This window comes from Dasypus novemcinctus, chromosome 7 (genome assembly GCF_030445035.2).
Source record: "Dasypus novemcinctus isolate mDasNov1 chromosome 7, mDasNov1.1.hap2, whole genome shotgun sequence".
NCBI classification, from domain to species: Eukaryota; Metazoa; Chordata; class Mammalia; order Cingulata; family Dasypodidae; genus Dasypus; species Dasypus novemcinctus.
In genome coordinates, this window is record NC_080679.1 from 100,577,059 (window position 1) to 100,600,717 (window position 23,659).

The 23,659-nt window shown below is 45.4% G+C and overlaps 2 protein-coding genes across 5 annotated transcripts in view; both read right to left on the reverse strand.

The window, feature by feature from the left end:
* The window catches only part of LYPD6B (LY6/PLAUR domain containing 6B), a 186,210-nt gene extending 183,877 nt beyond the window's left edge, over positions 1 to 2,333 (reverse strand). For all 4 annotated transcript variants that reach the window (XM_004462231.5, XM_058300942.2, XM_058300941.2 and 1 more), the window contains exon 1: positions 2,020 to 2,333. The gene's annotated coding sequence lies outside the window, so the exon portion shown is untranslated. The remainder of the gene's footprint in view (positions 1 to 2,019) is intronic.
* A 10,531-nt stretch (positions 2,334 to 12,864) lies between these two features.
* Positions 12,865 to 23,659, reverse strand: part of KIF5C (kinesin family member 5C) — a 170,005-nt gene continuing 159,210 nt past the window's right edge. The window contains exon 26 of the mRNA XM_004462232.4: positions 12,865 to 16,681. The gene's annotated coding sequence lies outside the window, so the exon portion shown is untranslated. The remainder of the gene's footprint in view (positions 16,682 to 23,659) is intronic.

Genomic DNA, 23,659 nt, shown 5'->3' on the forward strand with positions numbered 1-23,659 from the left:
TGGCAGGAAAAACCAACAGAATCCCCAAGAAGCCAACCATGGCCTAAGACTTTGAACCACCTACCCCCAGACATCTTAAGCCAGACAGTAAAGTAACCTAAACAACCCTTCTTGGAACAACAAGCACCCTACCTGATACCCTTCCACAAGGTCTGGAAAGTCCCTCCAACTTTTTCTCCTAGGGCCACCCTACTCACATCCAAGATGACGCTCCATGCCTACTTCCTCTGGGAAAGTAGCTCCCCAGCAGGAAAGCACTCCTAGGCACCCTGTTATCTGCGCATCGGCCTCTCCAACTATGCCGACTGGGAGGCTTTTCCAAAGCAAGCGCTTTAGCCCTTGGCAGAAGCCCTGGCATATGTTGGGCATTCATTAACTGTTGAATGAACAACAGAACAGTGGATGAAAGGATGGGACGCACAGGGATAAAGAGTAGACAAATGACAGGCAGACCTTGACCCCCAGGCTGTCACACTCTACTACAGGCTTCCCTGAGGTGCTGGTCAGCAGAGGCTGAGACAGGCCAATGGACGTGTCCTATTCCTATTTTTGTCTGCCCAGCCCTCACACTCTTCCCTGGGAAACTGCCCCTTCTCGGTGCCCGCAGTTCAGTGGAACTGTCAGTGGCTGGCCCTAGGGATGTGCCCACGGCTGCGGTGGAAATCCACTCTCTTTCCACTGAGACGGACTGGCCCTGCTTGGGTCCAGTATTCTCTATAAGATTTGTTCTAAGCAGCACTGGAGGAAAAAGAACCGAGAGCAGGATGAGAGAGGCCGAGCCCTGGAGACCCCACAGAAGCCCCTGGACCTAGCTGTGCCTGACGCTCACCACCCTCAGCCTTCTCATGTGTGTGACCCAAGCAATTCCTACATTTTATAAAGCAATCTTTAAGTGACCAAAACCCAACCCAAAGAAAAGAATTCTGACAAACAGAGTTGGTACAGATGAGAGCAGGCTGCTAACACCCCTCCTGTCTGCCGGGCCTGTGAGCTGGCCCTGCTGGCCTCTAGGATAGCAGGAGGAAGTGCAGCAGCCGGAAGGAGGCACAGTCCTGAAGTGAGGAGGAAAGATCATCCCCCACCCCAACACGCACACCACACACACGCCACCTCCCTCTAGGAGGGGGTTCAGTGACTGCATCCCTCTTCTCTTCAGAAATCTGTGGAAAACTCTGGGAAGCATAGGGTGTTCTATTACCACATAGGAGAAAAGTGGAGAGAACCGTTATCAAGCTGTGTGCGATGTGCTTTACGAACATCCTATAAATTGAGGCTGTTGTCACAATCATAATGCCCATTTTGCCCGTGAGGAAACCAAGGCTCAGAGATGTTAAGTAAACTTGCTCAGAGGCACACAGCTAGTAGATGGGAGCGCTGGAATTTAAACACCGTTCTAGACTTTTCCATTTCATCCCTCTCGCTGACCACCAGGCCCGGGGAGGTGGACGGCACCCCTCCACTGTCGCCCCCACCACCAAGCCCCAGGCGCACAGACCTCTGGTAGTAGAATTAGTCCCCTAAAGTTAGAGCAGCCTCGCTGACCCGGCTTTTCAGAAGCCCCAGGTATTAACCAACGTGTAAGTCGGATATTCAATGCCCAAAAGTAAAGAGGAAGTCGCCGGCACGGGGCCACGTGAAGCAAGCGCCGCAGAGCGAGAGGCGGGAGCTCGCCGGGGGCTCCTCAGTCAGAGAATCCCCCCTTAGCTCCGCGCTCTCCGCAGCAGTTCGGTCCCCAGCGCCTCTCCCCTTCCCACCCGCGCCACCCAGGTCACTGCCCCCGTGGCGTCCTGGCCACGCAGACACCCCGCAGCCCAGGGCAGCCCCCTGCCCGTCCAGACGTTGGCGGCTGCTCGCCGGGGCAGCGGGACCCCGACCCTCCGCTGCGCCGCGCGCCGCGCCCCCCGCGCTCCCCCGCGCGCCGGGCTAGAGCTCTGTGCGAGGCCCCCCGCAGCCCGCGCGGCCCCGCAGGGCCACCACGCGGGGTCCGCGCCCCGCCCGGCCCCAGCGCCCACCACTCACCGCGCCGCCCGCGTCCGCCCGGCCTGTCCGCGCGTCCGCCGGGCTCCTCGTCCAGCTCGGATCGCGCCCGCCCGGGGCCGGCGTGGGCTGCGGCGAGGGGGGCGGGGCGCGGCTCCTCCCCGCCCCGAGCCACCTGGGGTGCCCGCGTGGGGGCCGGGCCGGACCGGGTGGGCCCCGCGGGTGCGGGAGCAGTCCCGGCCCCGGCCCCGCGGGGTCAGCGCAGGGAACTTCCGCGGAGTGGAGGGAGGCCTGGGCGGCCGCGAGTTAGGTGACACCTGGGACGGGTGGTTGTCGGGACGCGGCGAGCCGCCAGGCCGAGCCTATCCCCACCCAGCCTGGCCCGCTCAGGAAATAGAGCACTGAGAGTGAGCCACACCCGACCGAGCGTGAGGCGGGGGAGTCCAACACCTTTCCTTATCCGATACTTAAAGGGAGAGTGGAGACTCGCGGGGGCGAAAGCGGCCGGGCCGAGGTCACAGTGAGCTCGTGCAGAGCTGGAGGAACTTTTCCTGCCATTCCATCCTACCCCTTCCCCACCTTGGCCACCCAGAACCCTGGTCTCTCCTGACTCCACACCTCCTCTAATTTAAAATAATGGCATTAACCTATAAATAAGACCATTTCAGAGGGTGATGTTTTCCCCACCCCTAAGCTGGAAGCCTCAGGAGGGGCAGACACCTTGCCTGTCCACTGTTGAATCACCGGAGCCTTGGACACGCCCAGTGCAGAGCAGGTGCATAATTAACGCCTGGTGAACAAGCACAGCACTGCCCAGCCTCTTGGTCTTGAGTCTGGCCACGTGCTGGTGGTCCCCTCCTCCAGAGCTACCTGTCCTCTCTAGTATTGCTTTCCTCCCCAGCAACTGCCGGCAAGGCAGCTGGCTTGGGGCAGGGATGTCTGTACTCCCACAGCTTTACAAGTAGTCAAGCAAATCTTGACTTTCTGAAGATGTCAGGGGCAGGGGAACTCTGAAACGCAGGGCTGTCCTGTCAGCCTTGCACTGTGCAAAGAAAGGACCCCAGATCCCACTGCTGACAGCGTAGTTGAGCCTGGGGCCCAGGTCTGCATTTATAAAGAGAGTGGACCTGGCCCAGGGTCCTCAAGTGGCTGGAGGGACCTGCTGCCTGAGAAACCTGCCCCAGGGACAGAACTTGAGCAGAGATGGGGCTCAAATTTGGTCCTCACCAAGACCTCTTTCCAGTCCTCTCAGAGGTCAAGTGTGACTTACATTTATTGAGGCCCCTGACAGTTTCAAAAACAAAACAGGATACAAAGAGTGTGGTATATTTTTTAAGGTTTCCATTTGACAAAATAACGGCCTTAACATGTGCACACACACACTCTCGGCAATTTGTGATGGTGCCACTCCCAGGATAATTTCAGAACTTATTAAATCCATTCCCAGCACACTACAGAAAACACCACACCACTTTAAGCTCGTGTGGGAAACTTTTCTTCTCATACTCACTGTGTTTCCCTGACTGTGCATTAAACCTCGGAGGCAAACTTGGAGGCTCTCCTTGAAGGCGAGGTGAGGACCAAGTGGCTTCCCTCCCTGCCCTCCATAGGCCCTGGCCCTTCTCAAGACCCGGGACCTCCTTTCATCGGTGGGTTCTGCACAGGTGGGTGTTTAAGATCTGGGGTTTCCAGCCTGGCCACGTCACAGTGGGCATGGCCAACCTGGACAACATTAGAGAGGAGGCCCAGCTCTCGGGGCCCCACCTGCTGCTATCCCTCCGTGGCCGCTGGGGAGGCTCGTGTCGGCGTGGGGCTGTGGCAGGGCTGTGGGCTGGGACAGCCACTTCCACCGGCAGGAGGGTCTGGGCACAGGGGACCCTCTGGGGCTCACCCACAGGAAGTGGGCCCAGCCCTTCTTGGTCTCAGTCAGTGGAGCATTTGCTCCCCTGTGGTTTAGGATCCTTCCTCTGTGTGTGTGATCTTCTCTGGGGCAGCCTGGGACATGCCACGCAGGCAGGCCTGCGGATCCTCGAGAAGGCACAAGTTCTGCCCTGGAGCACGTGCCTACTTTCTCCTGGGCTTGCTGGGGAGCCTTGACCTTGTTGCTCAGTTGTGCTTTTTTTCCCATTTGGAAAACATGCCGGGGTCCTGTTAGGTGAGATCTCGGCTGGAAGTTCTGTGCTTAAAAGGGGTATCTGGAATGTGAAGGTCTCATAGTGTTGCAAGGTGGAAGTGGAATAATGTCCGTAACTTGGGCACAGCCCCGGCACAGGGCACAGCAAACGCAGTAGCTAAAGTGGCTCAGGAGGGCTGCACGGAGAGAACCTGCTGAGGTTTGAGCCCCCCGGAACAAAGGAAGGGATATTGCTCCCAGGCTTACACAGGGAGTGAGAACAGGGTTGGACTATTGTAGACAGGCTTCTTCAGAATCTAAACTGAGGTAATAAATCATCACGGATAATGTGTTCTTTACCATCTTCTTCTGGTCCCTAGGAAGTTATATCTGATCGAGGAAATCCTTAGTTTCTTTTACAGTCTCAAGCCCTCTGATAGTAGTGAAAGAGAAATTATACAAAGGGAAAATAAGCCAAAAAATACTTCGTGAGCCTCAGGGTATATTTACCTTCCCAATTTTTCCTACCTTTACATAGAATTCAATGTATACATTAAGGCAGTATTTTATTTTATGAGCATATTTTTCAATGCAACAACATGTGTAAAGCACCTAGGATAATTCCTGGCACATAGCAGCTGCTCAATTAATTATAATAATAGGGGAATGATGTAGGGAAGTGGTTAGAAATATTAGAGTCAGGAAGAGCCATGAATTTATATAAGCAATTCTGTAGCCATGTTACTCTGTTGCCTCATATCTACCCAGAGTTTAAATTCATTGGCTCTGGAATCCAACTGCTTGAGTTCTAATCCAGCCACTACTTACAGAGATTATTAATCACTCTATGCCTCAATTTCCTCATCTATAATACAAAGATAAAACTAGTATATTGTGGAATAGTTAGGAGACATAAATAGAATATAACCTTTAGTGAGCAGCTACTTTATAGCAAAATGCTTAGATTATCTTTTGAGGGTTGACTTTAGAACAGGAGTCCTTAATCAAGGTCCACACACCCTGAAACTAGTCAATATTCTGTGTCTATATGCCTTTTTCCTAAGGAAAGCATCCACAGCTGTCCTTAGATTTGCAGAGGTGTGGGCCTCAAGAATAGTTAGGAATCACTGCCTGACAGTCTGAACTCCTGGTTTTGGAGCTAGAAGACATGTTACAGATCATACAGGCTGCCGTTCCCAAACATCCTGGAGACGGATCAGCTGGGGATGCCTGCTAAATGCACAAATTACTCCTTCCTGCAATTTCTGATTCAGTGGAGCAGAGTGGTTTTTGAATACACACTCCAGGTGCATCTCATCTACAGGCCAGCCTGGGAAATTGATCTAATCCAACCTTCTGATTCCATAAGTGAGGAAACAGGCCCAGAGACGGGGACCAATAGAAACAGCTTCCACTGCACATCTGCCAAGGAGCCTCCCTCTAAGGAAAGCGCTCATCCCACCTGAACAAAGGAAGAGAAATATTACTTTCTCCTGCAACTCAGGTTCAGAATCAGACTTCTAAGAGGAAAAATAAAATGTGTAACCACCTCTGTGCTACCCTTTTAAATCTTAAAGAAGACTAGACCCCCTCCCTCCCTTGCCAGAACTGCGGACACCTCACACCAGCCCCCTTCACTGTCACCAGATCTAGTTCTGCGCTATTTGAACAGCTGAGGCTATTCAGCTAACACTTGCAAGTGACAGCCTACAAAAATGTAGCTGTTTCGTCCCACTTCCTAAAACCACAGGCTATTTACAACAGAGGGCTTCAGGCAGGTGCAGTTTAGTTGTGTGAGCCTCACAGGGGAAAACTTCTTTTCGGGCAGACCTTGGCAAGGGCTGAGGCTAACAGCAAGAATAGCAGCTGTAGCAGGAGTGGATACCAAGGTCATGGTTCAGGGATGCCCAAAAACGCCAGCTCAGGAGTTGTCAGACAAAATCCAGAATCATCTTTTACTGCCGGGTGACATTGTTTCCATGTTTACCCAAGGCAGGCAAGGACCCATGTTTCTTTGGGTTTTTGATGATCACTAATCACAGAGTCCTGATGTAGCAAAAAAGTTCAAATAACCTTCCAAAGTAGGCATATTTCTCACGTCCCAAACCAGCAAGCAGAATTTCCAAGGTGGCAAGAGGCAGCAGCTCCATTTCCCTGAGAAGAACTATAAAAAGATGCAGGTGGTCCCCCTAGGCCTGCGCTTGACCCTGAGGCTGTGCAACAAATCAGCTTTTCCATATTTATCCCTCAGTATTATTCTTCACATGCCTGGGGACTGTGGATCAGTGTGAATTTGCTTGGCTGTTTAAAACACATCAGCTGGGAATATACTTGCCCCATCTTACTTGGGTTTCAGAGCATTCAAGCACTGGAGCATGGGCTGCAAATTTATGGGACTGCTTACAGAATTGCTGGCTACAAAAATGGTCAAATGCCGTTGGCATTTTTTATTTCTAAATCTAGGAAAGAAGTTCTGGATTATTCTGAATTTACCTTATATTTTTTAAACAACACCCACATATTTATCCTTTGTTTTCCCTCTAAAATTCATATTTTATTCCTCCATCCTAAAGACCCTAGGGTGGTGATGCCCACTCCACCTCTAAATTAAGAGGGGTCTTAGATCCCACATGGCTGATGGATGGGATTCTTCTGCTTGCAGTTGTAGGCACTCTCGGTTCCCTGGTGTAGTGGTTGAATATCCTCACCTCCCTGCCAGCTGACTCAGGCAAGTCCAATGAACTGGAGAGCTGGTGGTGCATCTCTGCTGAGGCTCAGGGCCCAGCTGGCACAGGGACAGTCCAGAGATCCAAGTCTCTCGAGTATACACCAACCCCAGCACCAACCACAGGTTCAGTAAAGGTGACAGAAGAGGCATGTCCAACTCTGTCAAACTCAGGAGCACAAATTCCAAAGTAGGGCTCATTGGCAAGGCACTGAACTCCAAAGCCATCTGCTATGACCATAGGACCTGGGTGTCTCTGTAGCCCTCAGGAGCACCACTACCTGGGGTTGTATCTCCTTTGGCTGTCTCTGAGATCCTGCTGAGATGTGCATAAGCGCAACCCCTCTGGTGACCTCCTGATTCATTTTGAAGTCTCTAAGCCATATAAACTCATTTGTCTTTACCATTTCCCCCTTTTATTCAAGGTCTTTTTCTAGTTGCTTCACCAGCTGGTACTTGGTAGCAATCTCTCAGCACTGGGAGGCTCATCCCCAGGAGTCATGTCCCACGCTGGGGAGAAGGCAATGCATTTATGTGCTGAGTTTGGCTTAAGAGAGTAGGCACATTTGAACAACATGGAGGCTCTCAGGAGGTAACTCTTAGGCACATTGCAGCTCTAGGCCTAGTTGAAATTCAGTCACACAGGCTCATAAGCATAGTCATCAAGCGCCCATCATTGGACCATCATTCTTCACTGGTCTTTGCCCTTGTACTTGGGGGATTGTTGCCATATTTATCCTTTTAATTTGCTAGGTAAACGAGGAACTGAAAGGCTAGTGTAGAAAAAACTCTTTGTGTAAAATTAGCGTTCTAGTTCCACTAACACGCTGAACAAATTCCTTCTTCAGGGCCTGTGCACTTGCTGTTCTTTCTGTTTGGAACTGTCTCCAGATCTTCGCAGGGCTGGCTCCTTCAGTCATTCCTGGAAACCTTCCCTGACCATCCAGTTGTAAGCAGACCTGAGCCACTCGCAGTCACAGCCCCTGACTTATTTTTTTCATAGCACTTGATTGAACTAAATAATTTAGGAATTTAGCAATGTTAGGTGTTCATTTGTTTACAGTTGTCTCTAAGAAAAGAAACACTTTGTCTTGTCTTATCCCCCCCCAACCTCTGAAAACAATGCTAAGTATGAGGTTGGTGCTTATATATTTGTTGAGAGAATGAAAGAATGCTAACATTTTTGCAGAAGGTTTCAAGCTCATCACATGGAGATTTCAACTGCACTTCTGTGAGGAGCTTAGATCCAAGAATAAGCTCTGGCCAGGATTTGAGCTCAGGTCTCGCTCTCTCACACTCAGCAGCCCTGTGAACCCTGAAAAGTTTAGCCTCATAGTTAAGATAAGCCAGCTCCACTACATCTTAGCTGGGTGATGCTGAGCCACGCACTTAACCTTCTATCCCTCAGGTACTTCATATGGGGAGAATAAAATACCACCTCAAGAATTCCTCGTAAGAGATTCCAGAATCCATGTAAAGGACTGGCTATCAACATGAGACAGGCACAGCACTAAGTGCTTTACTTTGCAGAGGGATTCAACAACTTATTCAAGGCATTCCAAAAATAAAGGGAAGAGTGGCAACCATAGAACTCAGTCTATCAAATGTCCAAGTCCACTCTCAGTCACCACGTTCTGGTGTATAGGACACATTCAACAAACGACTGTGGCAAGACATTCCCACACAACCAATATCAATGTTTGGCCCAATAATATCAGTGAGAACTCTGTTGCCGTCATAGTGATTGTGACTAGCTTTGGTCTTGGCATGCCAACAGCTGGTGCAGCAGAAGGAACTCTTGAGGAGAGCCAGGTGCCTGGGCTCAGGCCCTCCAGTGATGGGATCCATGACGTGCGGTGAGGCATTTGATCTCGTTGGGTAAAATCCAGTAGCTCCTTGTATTCTTCTCTTCTACTCCAGGTATTGGTGACAAACACTTTGTTTCTTCAAGAACACCCCTCCCCCAATTTATTGTGAGTGGTATTTGGGGGCAGCTCACAACCCTCGCCTTTGAGATGGGCAAGGAGAGGACTGTAACGAAAGGAACCTCAGCTCTAGAGCCAAAATTAAGAATGTGGCCTTGGACAAGTTACTTCACCTGTTTTGGATTTCAGCTTTCTCCTGTTTTGGATTTCAGCTTTCTCATGGGTAAAAGAATGGATGGCACCTCCCTTTTCAGGTGGCTGCGTATGAGGCAGAGGCCGTGAACAGATGCACAGGGCAAACTCTGCACTGGACAGTGAGTACCTGCCTCTGGTCTCTGGCGCAAGGAGCCCTGGCTTCTGTATAGAGGAGGGAGTATTCACTTGGTTTCCAGGTGCTGGCAAAGGCTGAGTGTGCTTCTGTGTACCAGCTTGACTAAGTTATTCCTGGAGCATCTCTAATCTCACTTTTGGGAACTTATTAAACTCTTATGAAGATTCTGTTGGGATTTAGTCTCTTGGCACTAATTGATTATTGGGCCTCTGCCTCCATGTATGGGAAACTGACTGGACTTGCTTCATGAACTAGCGTCATGAACCAAGACTGAATGAAGAAATCTCACAGGAGCCCTCTGGTTTAAGAAGCCACAATGCACAGAGTAGGGAAAGCAACCTCTACACCAACTTCCTGCCATTATTCTGATGAGATGACATATTCTATACCCATGAACTAATCTAAGAGCGGGTTTTTCCCCTGAGGGAAAAGAGGCGGAGTGGGAAAAGGAAGAACTCTAATTGAAGAGCTACCAAGAGAATGCATTCATGATAGGTCGAAGGCAATGGCTGTGTTCCAAGATAAAAATGCCTTCTCCTAGCAAGTTTTTTATAATATGCAAATATACAATCCTTTCTATTTGAGTAGCACTTAATTTTTATAAAGTGCTTTCACACAATAGCTCATCTGATCCTCATAAGAACCTGTGAAGAACAGAGGGCAGGGGATTAAATTGCCGTGATTCAGGTATGGAGGTGAGGTGCCTGGGACTCTGTGAGGTTCAACAACTTGACCATGACCCAACAGATGATCAGTAGAAAAGTTGAGAGTGGGAGCCAGGCCTGAGCCCATTGTTCTTTCCCTTTTGGAGTTAACTCGGAGAGCATGGTTACCCGCTATCCGCCCTCCAGGGGCAGTGTGCTGTTGTGGGTTCGTCCCAGAAGGGGACATTGCAGGGCAGCAAAGAGGCCCGGGCTATTTGGGGTCTGTGGGCAGGCAGCCCCCTTGTCACTGGCTGAAGGAGTTAGCACCCCGCCAGGCTTCCGGGCCCATCAGAAGTATCGACAGATGGGGCTCGGGAAAAGGAGTCTGTGGTAAAGGGGGAGCTTGCGCTGTCCCCACCCCTTCCTGCAGCTGAACTTGCATATGCATGTGTGGTACGACTGGCATGTTGACTCCTCCTAAAACGTAAAGCCCTGAAAGGAGAGTCTATTAATCATCGTGACAGGGCGGGAGGGGAGGGAGGGGCCAGCTCTCCTCCACCGGCTGGCGGAGCAGCCTGCTCCCAGACCTCACAAGTACCTGGGGACCTGGGGAAACCAGATCCAGCACCTTCTCAGACCTTCCTATATTCTCAGACCCGTTGAAGGCTGAGAGGGGGCGAGACGGTACGGATTTGATTTCAGCTGAAGAAGCAGAGGACTATAGGTTAAATATTAAAATATGCAACCAAAGATAATGAATGTCTAAAAAGAAAAAAATCAACATGGATAAGTGAAACTTTCACTACACACAGCTTGGAAACCAACCAAAGTGACTGCCACACTACTTCTAAGCATCTGAAACTTACAAGAAAGAGTCTGACAACTGGGCTGCTGAAATCCAGCCTGCCTTTAGAAGCTCCGTATTTCTGTTATCAGGCACCCCTGCTGTGAGGCTTCCTTCCTTATAATTTCAATTTCTTCCTAGATGGATTTGGTTGCTTAAAGTGATTCAAATAACAAGTTCTCAGATTCCCAGGAGAAAACCTGCATAAAAGTTCAAAGGTATAAAGCTCTGTATAAATTCTTTATAATAGAGTTAAGGCTGGTTATCACTTAAAAAAAAAAAAAAGCACTGTTCTGGGAGGTAGTGTTACTAGCTGTTAAGAGCGCAGATTTTGGAACCAGACTGCTTGGGTTTGAATCCTGGGTCCCCCTCTTCCCAGCTGTGAGAGCTTGGGCAAGTTACTGACCCTCTCCATGCCTGTTTTCTCACCTGTAAAATGCAGATAATGGTGCCTACCTCATGGGGATATTAAGAGGATTAGATGGATTAATACATGTAAAGCACTTAAAACAGTGGTTGGCACACAGCCAGAATAGTCCCTCACATTAATTGACTGCTTGCTGCAGCTTTCTGCATATTATGAGGTTCTGGTGCTATTACATGTCATCTGGAACAAGTCAGCCGATTTCTGTCATTTATGCATTCTGAAGGAGTAAGATTTTGCTGTAGGTAAATGTTTTTAAAAGCTATACCCTGAGAATTATTTGTAGACTGGTTGTGGCAAGGGTGAGGGTTTTAGAGGGTGCTAAATAGGAAGGAAGCATTCCCAGGGACTCCCAAACAGACACTCTGCCCAGGAAGCAAAGCAGGTGGAGAATTCCAGGGCCCTGCAAATGGAAAGGCCTCTAACAGGAGTTACCTGCAAGTCTTTTATTTTAAGCCCAACTAACTATGCCGAGATTGGTGTTTTCTTTGCAGATTGGTTGAACCTCTAAATGCCGGAAGGAAAGTAAAAAGCCCATGACTGAGGATGCCTTTTGCCAAGGGAGCCTACATTTTCATGATGTGCCACCAGAGCCATGCTTCCTACTTCTGTTTGAGACAAATCACAAGATGTAACCTGTCACAAATGCTGAATTAAGCTTGCCAACACACACGTCACTGGTAATTGCAGTTTATACTGCAGTTCCACTTTCCCCAACAGATGCTGGAGCTCCGTGCTCCAAGGTGCAGCCTGAGCACAACTGGGAGATCGTTGGAACAGGAAATCTTGAGAAACACTTGCAGGAACAAAGAGAACATTGGGTGGAAACGCAGTTCTACTGCATTGCAGAGCCGCGGTGTTCTGGGATTTGTGGGGGTCATTTTCCATTGATATTGAGATTTGCTTTGTAATCTGGTTCCTTCCAAGTACTGCTTTCCCATCTTAAACACAGACTCTGGCCTGAATATTCATCCACCACGTTTGAAGTTTTGTTAAAGTCACCTTTAACAATCTGACATCTGGAAACAGCCTCTTTTGAGTTCTTTGGAGGAAAAACAATCTCAAAAAGGACATCATAAAAGCACATCATTTGCTGTGCCCTCAATTCCACTTGCAAAACATTCATTTGGCATCTCTTCATTTTTTTTCCCCCTTTCTGTTTTTAACTGATTAAGGCAGAGAGGTGTACAGTCCGGCTCTCATGCGACATGAACCAAACCAAGAGAAAGCAGATGCTTTACGGGTACAGTGCTGTTCCCGGTCCCCGTTCCAGTGACCCAAGGTAGGGAAGGGCCTCCCAGCTAAGAGAGCCGACAAAAATAATCCTGCACTCTGCCATCTATTATCCTCCTAAGGCTTGACACTCTGGTGCCCTGCACACTACCGCCAAGGATCGGGAGGTTAAACTCCACCCCCATCTCCAAAGACACCAACAATCTTTCAACATAGGCAGAGCTGCCAACTCATTAGTTAAAGAGTGCCAAAGCTCTAAAATGTTAGATTAGATTAGAATATGTGTCTTTCTCATGTGAGGAGAAATTCAGCAAATGCACTGGTCTTTTCAGCTTTTAACTTTTAAAGAAAAGTTACTAAGATGCTTATTTATATCAATTACAATCTTTTCAGAGCTGCATGGATTTCACAATGTTCCGCTGCTTCCTCAAGAAATAAGAAAAAAAATGAGAAAAAGCAGATATCCTGGCAAAGTAAAAGATGGTAAAAAGGTCATGGGTGAATTTGCTTTGGTCAGGTATTTAAGCAGCTAGCTGCTTCCTGGAAGGAACTCCTTTGAGGCCACAAGATGATTCTTCCTAATGCTGGTGCTGACACTATAAATGAAAGCACCTTTAGGATGACTCAAATAAGGAAAATCAGACCAGCCAAAGTTTAATTCCATTTTATTTTCCACTTTTAGTGTGTTGTTGTTTTTTTTCAAATTATACAACATGCAGTCTGCCAGTGTTTCCATACATCTTCATTTTAGAACCAGAAGATAACCAAAATTTTTTCATGGGCCAGAGGAGGGTTGTTTCCAAATCTTTTCTTAACACTTACTATATTACAGCATCATTACTTGATATAAACTGCCATTCTCCTCCTCAAATGACCAAAACAAGTTTGTTCACAATTTATTATTTTTTAAATGAAAGCTACTGTACAGATACATAAAGCCCAGAGAACACACATCTGCAGTACACACTACACACTTTACAAACTAGACATGTATAATTCTACAGAATGCCCTATTCCCCTTACATCTGCACACGATGAAAAGTATTTAAAACTGATACACAGTTTTTAAATGAATAAGCAGACTTTGTGGAGCATTGCTTCCTTCTGCAATTACTTGGCCCTTATTCAACATTTTTTTTTTTTTAATCCAAATTGTTAATGTTAAATGAAGCAATTCCAGATTGTGATGGTTCCTTTAGCTTGCTCAAGATTCAGGGTGAGACAATGAAGTGAAATCCTCCCCTTGTCCCTTGCCAATAAAAAAACTTTCCCTACATGTTATATAGCTAGAGCCCAAACGTCTCCTCCCCTGCTTAAAATATCCACTTCAAAGAAGGAATTGTTAAGAGCTTTTATTTACTTTCAGTTATTCCTCCCGAAAAGCAGCATGTACGTTCCCCTCTGAGCAGCAATGCCTTGTTGTTCTTGGACAAGAATATCACTACCAAATTTGACCTTTAGGGCTTCAAAGTCACTAGAACATACATTCTAGACAAACATTTATTTCATTTATCCCAGTATTTCTATAAATTCTAATTTTCTTAATCATATGATACTATGACCTTTAAAAGTTTTCATCCACTCATATTGATCTGCGTCCTAATTAGGCCTCCATTCGACAAAAGCAAACTGTACAGCATTTGAAGAGATGATACTTTTGTACAGAATTCCTTAGCAACTGACCGAAACATTTGGCATTATTATATTTTAGTTTCTAACCATAAATCTTGATATCTCAAACAGCGTACCTCTAATTTAACAACCCTGCAGGTGCAGATGATTTGTATAACCCATCCGGTTATTCCATTATAACATCAAAGGTAAAACTTCCAAGAAGTAGCATGAAATATATAATTATTTGCAGAGAGGAGAAAAAGACAAATACACTAGCAAAAAAGCAGCATACAACAAAAAATATCATAGGCTCAGCTATTCAGCAGTGTGATTTTTACATTTAGAGTACAAGTGTAAAGGAACAATAGTTTAAAATAAAATTTTCTTAAATGTGGCTCTTTAAAATAAATGGCCTATAGAGTACATGGTTAAATAGAATGACTGACTTATTATACAAAATAATATTTAGGAATGTTTGAATACATTGTATAATCAATTCCAATAATTGGTGTACCTTTAGTCACAGTGTAGGAAAATTAGTTTAGAGGTCCTATAAAGATTGAAGCTAGGTGAACTGACTGGCTGATCAGCAACTAGCAGAATTATCTTTAAGAGACATCAAAGCTAACTTTCTCTGTGAATTAAAGTGAATTTTGTGAGTCCCTTGTATAAGTCAAGTACTATGGAATTACAAGAGAATATCTGAAAACATAAAAGGGCCAAATAGTTCTTTAGAAGTAGAAAAGGGGTACCTAAGGAAAAATTACTTTGGAAGAGTCAAAAATAAACTATTTTGTGATGGGTATTAATGAGAAAATATATATTATATAGTATTGACCTTTGTTTAATTTCCAAACACAAATACCGTTGCATAATGTACAGCAGTGGTATGACAATTATTTATTGGTAATTCTTGCCAAGGCCAATGATTTAGCTTTTGAAATCAAAGTCATACATATTAATGGCAAGATTTTAATCTGTTGCATCTGATAACCTGCTAGGGTTAGTCAAACCTTCTACCAGACTTCAAGCAGTTATATTGGGGCAGGGTGGGAATGGGGAGGCACTGGCAACAACGTAAGAAAATCAAAAGAATTCTTTAAAAATCAAAGGAATACAAAAATGATCATCTTTACTAAAGATAAACTGAAGATTTACCAATTCAATAGAATTAGTAGTCTCTACTCTGCTCATTCTTCCCCAAATAAAACACAGGGCAATATTTCACCAATAAATTCAGTCAAAACAGTTCTGCTTTGCTAGGGAAATTTTATGTAAGAGTTTGGAAGTCAACTCACAGTCGGCAAGTTTTACACACACACATACTCACAAACCATACACACACACTCTTGAACTATCTTCAACCTTGTGTCCATGTGGCCAAGGGAAACACCAGTGTCTCCGCAGGCTGACACTTCTTTCCAGCGGTGACAGCACCAAGGGACCATGCCAGTTCATTCATTGTGTTGGGCATGCACAACCAGGAGGGTGGGAGCTCCTAGGCAGCCCGCTGGCCGCCAGAGATTGGTTTGCTTGCCTTGACTTCCCCCCTAGATTTGTCAAAATAACTTGTGACAATAACAAAATAACTTAAATGAATCCTTGCCAATTTTTCTGAAAATTGTGCTAATCGGAAATCAATCATCTCAATATGCACAAATGGAAGTACGGATTGATTCGGCTTTTGAATCATGTATTTGAACAAAGCAATACCTAAATACAAAAAAATCATACTTATTTCTTCTAAGGCAACCTAAGAAGATGAAACCTATCTATACTTGGTGCCAAAGAGAATTCAAATAAACGGTCTGGATGATGGGTTAAAATAACTTATTCATAGCAACTTATTCATAGTCAGGCACAAGATTTGTCAATTACCCCTCCTCTCCCCCAGGGCTTTCTTTTTCAGGGGCTGGAATGTTTCTGGTTTTCTTCAGCAACACCCCCTCCCAGGCTAGGGAAAGAGTCCATCCCCAATGCCAGCTCCAGGGGGATCGAGGAGGAAGCAGCAGGAAGGGGCAGCCCCTTTTGCACTCATCCAACTTGGCTTCTTTCTCAGCACTACTGAAGGAACAGTGTTCAAACTGGGCTGGCTGAGAAATGAGGGGACTAATCGCTGCAGGTTCAATAGCAAGCAGCTCAGAGGCGAATTTTATGACTTTTTGCATTTACATAGATGGGTCTGAATGAAAAAGTTCTACATTTCTATTGTCAGCTTGTTTTTCTGCCTTGGAGAAATTTGCTTTGCATTTTAACAGGTGCCACACTAAAAGGTGTCTTTTACAGATCCAAACAGGTGACCAGGATATTCAAAATGCTCCTTTGGGGCAATTTGTTTCAGAAAAGTGTTCAGAATGAAAATGTTGTACCCAATAGCAGCACTTTTTTTTTTTTTTTTTGTCCTGTTCCCTAAAAATATAAAGGAATGTGTTTACTTTACAGGAAATCAGAGTTGTGGCAGAGCGTGACCCCCGCCTCAGGGGCACTTGGTGGTGGCAGGGCCCCCTCCGGGGACGACAGAGCAGGGAGTTCCCCGTGACAGTGCATGTGAGGAAGGAGGCTCCAGGCAGCCACCCAGGGACCACGCAGCGCCCTGGAGGCCGAGTCAGTGGCAATGGTAGTGAGTGGACCTTCCGCAGTCGTCTCCTTCAGGTTTCTCAGGAAGAGAAAAGTCCAAGCACACGTGTGTACACACAGACATTCTACACGGCTCAAAATACCTGAAACTGGTGTACTGCAGATGGCTGGAGTAAGCAAGGGTGAGAGGGAAAATGGAAATTGTGTAGAAAGGGAAAAAATAGAAGAATTGGTGAGATTAATGTAGTCCTTGACATGCTACGTGGAGTCGTATCTGTTGAAAGAGAACCAGAGAGAGAACATACGAGTTAGAGGACACGGTAGAGGTTCTCGTTTAAGAAAATGTCTTTAAAAGTTCTCCATGTTTATACCGGCACTGCCCAATGAAATAGAATGCAAGCCACATACTTAATTTCCAGTGCCCACATTTTAACAAGTAAAAAGTGAGTCATTAATTTTAACGTATTTTGTCAACCCAAAATCCAACATGGCCATTTCGACATGTAATCAACATAATGAACTACCGAGATATTGTATAGTCTTTGTGCAGGGGTAAGTCTGAAATCTGATATCTAATTTGTACTTTCAGCACGTCTCCACTTAGACCAGCCACATTTCAAGTGCTCTATAGCCACGTGTGGCTTGTGGCTACAGTACTGGACAGCACAGGTCTAGCCCAAGCCCACTGGCCTTTGAAACAGCTGTTTTTCTGCCTTCTGCTTACAGGTTTTGCTTTAAGTATTTAGCCCTGAGAGTCTCTGGACATTGTCTCCAATTACCTGTTGGAGCTGCAGATATTGAGAGTAACATAATGCCTTTTCTCTTGTTCAGGGAGACTCAACACTTGCTTCTCACTGGCCAGCACTGGCCAGCGAGGCAGGTCGGACCCAGCCCCCAGCTGTTCAGAAAGGGGGTCCCAGCCCGAGGCATGTTTCACCTCCACGGGACCCAGAGGCCACCCAGCCGTGAGTCCCTCTTGATTTCACTTGCTTCTCACCAGAGCTTCACCTGATTATGGTCAGACCACTCAGATGGGACAGACCAGCCCTGCCTTGGCCTTTGTCAGCTTCTGGACAGACTCCAGTTAGTTCAACTTCCGGAGGAAACCCACCCCAGCCGTAGCCCTGGGTCTGTAAGCGATCTTGTCTACAGGTTTCGGGCAAAGCACGTGGCGCTGGGACAGGGTCAGGGGTGGAGGGCAGGAAGGCTGTATGATGACAGGAAAGGGGTAGAGCCTCATCTCCTGAGAAACTTGGGAGTTGCCTCAGTTACAGAGACTAGGAAAACCCAACCACTCCTGTGATATGAAAAGAACTATGTGGGAGTGCTTGCTTCCCATGTATGAGGTCCTGGGTTCAGGCCCAGTACCTCCTAAAAAAACAAAAAACGAAAAATAAAACTGTATTATCTGACACACTGTGCTTTCTTTTTTGCCTCTAGAAGGCTTATTCCAAACCTGACACATTTTTCTGACTTCTGCTACAATACTAATTTTTTTCTCTGCATTCTCCTGATATATATCTTATAATATTGTATGCAACCTCATGTGTTATAGAAATAGGCAGCATGTAAATTATAAACAAAAAAAATTGAGGATGTGGAAAGGGTTTATAAAGGTAGATAGGAGAAAGAGGGTAAAAAAAAAAAGTTGAATGAACTCAGATATGACTTCTCCACACATGTCACTTCTGCCCCCTTTATTTGAACCTATAGTTGGTGCTGGAGTTGGTAGGTGTACACCCAAGAGACTTGAATCTCTGGGCTGTCCATGTGCCAGCTGGGCCCTGAGCCTCAGCAGATTTGCAACACCTACTTTCCGGTTCATTGGAGACACAGGACAACTAACAAGGAGGTGAGGATGGACAACCACCATACCAAGGAACTAAGAGAGTCTATAACTGCAAGCAAGAGAGGCCCATCTATCAGCTGTATGGGACTGAATACCCCTCTCAAATAGAGGTAGAATGTGCATCACCATCCCAGAATCCTCAGGATTGGGGAATAAAATATGGACTAGAGTGGATTTATTGGTATTCTAATATAGACATATTACAATTTTAGCAATGGAAGAAATTATATAATTGATGTGGAGGCAGTGGCCACTGGAGGTGCTGAAGTCAGGGAGAGGGACAAAGAGGTATAATACTGGGGCAATTTCAGCACTTGGAATTTTCCTGAGTGACAAAGCAATGACAGATATGGCTCATTATATATATGGCCATAACCTACAAAATTGAATGGGAGAGAGGGTAAACTACAATATAAACTATAATCCATGATTAGTGGCAATGTTCCAAAATGTGTTCATCAACTGCAATGAATGTGCTATGCTAATGAAAGAAGTTGTTAATGTGGGGAAGGGTGGGAGGTGTGGGGAGTGGGGCATATGAGAATCCCTTATTTTTTTATGTAACATTTTATGTAATCTAAGTATCTTTTAAAAATAAATTAAAAATATGTTTAAAAAAAAAACTTGGAAGGATACAGAACAGAAACCAAAACCAAGTAGGAAAAAAGGGAGCAAACACTACGTTCTTTTAAAGAATACCGTGTCCTCCTGACAAAAACAAAAAAATCAGGGAGCCTCCTGTTCCTACAGTATAACTTTCATGATTACAGAGCTGCTCAATTAAAAATAGTTTAAACAGACTTATGTGGTCATATTCATGCCATTTTTTAAAAGACACAGGAAGAAAGAGTTGTCTTTGGGAAGAGCACCTTTAATATTTTGCTTTTATGGTAAGATTTTGGGCTCATTGTTAGGACCAGAAATGAAAAACCTACAAGTATGGTCCGAGTTGTCACTTGAAATCCATTCTGAGCTGAAAACCGACAGGTCCAGGAATGCTTTCTGAATACCATTGAAATCCCCACTTTACTTTCCTTACAGGTTCATTTTTCCAAGCCCGTGATCTCAGAATCACTTGGGGGATCAGGATGGTAAGATGAAATGGTTTTCCTGTGCGCCTGGAGGCAGGGAGGTGCTGGGCTCCTACCATAAATTGTAGGCTTAGAGCTTGACACAATGATTGCAGCCAGCCTGTGTTGACACAGCAAGCATTAGACACACACACTCAGCGGGGCGGCCTCCGGGACTCTAGCAGACCATGACGTGACAAGATTTCCACAAGAAGGCCTTTCATTCAAATCCCCCACTCCCCCAGAGTACAAGACTTGGCAAGTTTTGGCTAATAGTTTGGAAGAAGTAGAGGACCTTGTGGAGATCCCCAAGCTGCTTAATTTAGTCAATTCAAGGAGAAAGAGCAAAACCGAGATCATGATGGGTTGCTGAAAGGAAAAACAGGAACTTCACCAGTAAAGGGTCCTTTCTTTATTATGAAGAGGTTGTTCTTATTTATCCTGAGTTAAGGATCTTTGCAGGCCTGTCTGCCAAAACAGGCCAAGACAAATGGATTTAACCAACTCTAACTATTTGGATTTCCAACACCTCAGATAAATTCAGGAGAGAAAATGCATATAAATTATAAAGGCAAATGGGTTAGCCCTAAGAGAAACCATTCCTGACTCTTCTGATCTCAAAGACTGGCTACCCAGCCAAGTTAGGGAATCGTAAGAACATCTGAAACCCAGTTCTGTTGACGTCTTACCTAAAGGCAGGGGACCGAACTAAATGACCTGCTAGGTGGACCGTCTCTGATTCTTGCCAGATTGGACATGGTAATTCAGAGTGGCAACATGTGACCAGATTTAGAAGGAAAGAAAATAGCTTTCCTTATAAGCGGTAGGGAAGGCTGAAGAAAGGGTTTTGCAAGAAGTAGTTAGAGATGTCCCCCCAACCTTGGCTTTTGCAATCGCTTGAGTGGATTTAAGCTTAATCCAAACAGTACATAGTTTTAATCTTTTTTTTTTACCTTGTATAATTCAATACCCACATTAGAAGAATTGCCAGTTGTACTTTATGTGGATTTATCTTATTGGAGCCCTGGTGCAATCCCCTGTGGAGGAGCAATTTTAGTTGTTCTGAATTTATTAGAGAAATATGACATTGAGAAATACTGAAATAGAGCAGTCACCTGTACTGTAGGTGAAATAAGGACTTCTCTTCCAAGGCCTCCAGGAATCCTTCCTTTGAATTTCAACTGCTACTTTCAAAGTCCTGGGCTCTGCAGTTCGGTCCTCTCTCACTGCAGTCCTGTTTCCCTTCAGGCCTGCCCCTGTGGCCACCATAACATTAGCCAATATTTACAAGGCCCTACTTTTTGCCAGACATTCTTTAAGACGTTTTACATGAATTTTTTCATTCAATTCCCAGAACAAACCTATGTTACATGTACTATGATTAGAACTTCTCCATATCAGTTTTCTTAGCAATTCAATGGTCAAGAAACATGTCTGGAGTAATAAAGCTGGATTTTCTTCCTATACTTCAACTAAAACAAATTCCAAGAGACAGTATGCAGAAGCAGATATGGAAACCCGACTGTCTATTAAGCCAGATGTTGAGACTTACAAAAGTGCAAAATAATGCCATTCTCCCTATTTTTTTAAATAGTAATTTTTCATAAAAATGGCATCTGTGTTAACATATATAGACTTTTTAAAATGAACTTAGCAATATTTTTAAATTTTTGGTTTAATTTCCAATATACCTATTAAGAATTATAATTTTATAAATATAAAAGTTCTTTGATTCATCAATACCTTTTACAAGTATTAAGGAGTTCCAACACCAAGAACTTTGAGAACTCCTGCATAGGAGATTGGAGTTCTTAGTCCAGGATCTACAACCAGTGAGCTGAGTGACCTTGAATGACTCACTCTTCAGAATATACAATAAGAATTAGATGATGACCAGCACTTAGAGCTTGCTCTGGGCCAGGCACTAGTCTAAGCTTTTTTTTTATATTCTTAAATTTCTCTCCCCTTCCCCCCACCCTGGTTGTCTGTTCTCTGTGTCTACTTGCTGCGTCTTCTTTGTCTGCTTCTGTTGTTGTCAGCAGCACAGGAATCTGTGTTTCTTTTTGCTGTGTCATCTTCTTGTGTCAGCTCTCCATGTGTGCGGCACCATTCCTGGGCAGGCTGCACTTTCTTTCGTGCTAGGCGGCTCTCCTTATGGGGCACACTCCTTGTGCGTGGGGCTCCCCTATGCGGGGGACACCCCTGCGTGGCAGGGCACTCCTTGCACGCATCAGCACTGCACATGGGCCAGCTCCACACGGGTCAAGGAGAACCTGGGTTTGAACCACAGACCTCCCATGTGGTAGATGGACGCCCTAACCACTGGGCCAAGTCCGCTGCCAGTCTAAGCTCTTTAGACATAGTAACTCATTTAATCCTCACAGGCACCCTCTAAGTAGGCTGCATCATTGGCTGCGTGTGACAGAGGAGGACACTGAGACACAGAGGTAATTTATCTAGTATGTGGCAGAGCCTGGTTCAAACCCAGACCCTCAGTTCCAGCTCCTAAGCCTGCAACCAAGTGGCAAATGCCTGTAGCAGGGTCTTCCTGTATGCACATTCTTACCATTCAATCATTCTATTGCTAGGATTTTCGAAGGGCGGTAGCAAGTCAAATAGTCCTGTGGTTTACACGTCAACCAGGTGTCACTTAAAGCTCTCACCATGACACTGCTGTAAATGAGTCTCTAGACTTTACTACTTTAGATTAAACCTGAGAGCAACCCCTTGCCCACCCCCCACGTGCGGTGTGAACACATTTCTGCAGAAGTTAACTTGTGTATCTTACATAGAAATAACGTTCATTTGTGAATGTATTGTTAAAACCAAGAGAAAGTCAAGATGTGTTGGATCCAAGGATGATCCAGGGCAGATAAAACAAAAGGAGGAAAGCAGGGAGTGAGCCAGATAAGCAAATAAAGTAAAATGGGGAAGCACCAACTTGGGAAGCTCAGCCTGAACCTAACGATATACCGAAGACTAAGCAGGAAGGACCTAGTCCTGCCAGGGGTAGAGTAGGGAAAATAATGGAGGAAGAGAGGTATGGTGGCAGGGTTCAAATTAGAGTGGAACTTTATTTCTTCAAAGAAAGAAGAGGTAGTGGTCTAAGTGGACCAGAATTTAGGACTTTGGCTGAAAGTAGTAACTTAGGGAAATGGCCAGGGAGATTCAGAATCAAGGAAATGTGAGGCTGAAGTACTAGGAGGGAAAAGACTGGATTTCCTTTCTCTACTGTACACCTGGAATTGCCTTTTTGGGGTGTAGCTAACTGTGATGACACTGCTTAAGAGTAGAAAGTAGTTGTGCATTCCAAATGTCTGGGCCCTCCATCACAGATGGCCCCATATGGCAGCCAAAGGGAATCATGGTGAAAGCCCAGAGATCTTTGCTATGTGTCTGTTTTCATCCCACCATTTAAGAAGTTGAAGCTATCTTTATTAATAATTAAGAAACATAGTCACAATAAAGAGTCTGAAGTAGTAAAAGCTGAAAAAGATAGAGCCTAGATCAGGGGCCATCCCGTGAATCAGAGACACGGGCCATAACCAAACATCCGGGCTCCTCTGTTGGCTTTATGAGAATGTATACCTGGGTGATCCTGCTGCAAAATGTACAAGCGCTTTCCCAGGGTTGGTTTTTGTGTGTTTTTTTTTAATGTTTCGAAACATGAGATCACATGTGAAAACACTGCATTTCTTCTTCAAATTAGACCACATTTGGAATCTCTTCTGGCTCCAACACTGATTTAGAAATTTTATCAAACTTTATCGAACTTTGATGTGCTTTCCAGGCTTTATATAGACATTTTTAAATACAAGCACAGTGTTCAAAATATCAGAGTCTTCATCTGCATCAACAATGTAAGCAGCTTCCTTAGCCTTTGGTTTACTTGGCAACATTTTCAATTTTGGGCTTTTTATTGGCATGATAATCTCAAACACTAATATATGCATATTCTAGATTATCTATTATTCTCCAAACATGTCTGTGCAACTTCAGCACTGTGGTATGACCGAGTTGGTACTAATTTTCCCAACTTTAATCACTGTGAAAAAAGGGAAGAGCTGGACTCAACATGAAAATGATGTTTTCCAGCTACATGAAGGCAAAATGATTTAATGCCATGCTGGGATTTTTTCAGGGGTTTTAGCGAAGGAAAAGGGTGAAAGAATTGAAGCATGTCATAACACAGAGAAGTACGGGCAGGCCAAACTCTATCAGGAGCAATCCATACCAGTCACGGTGCACCTAGCTTTTTATTTCCAGCAAAGGAGCATCTTTCATTAAATTATGTTAAGGATGGTAATTTGGGTTCTTAATTGGTGGCTTTATT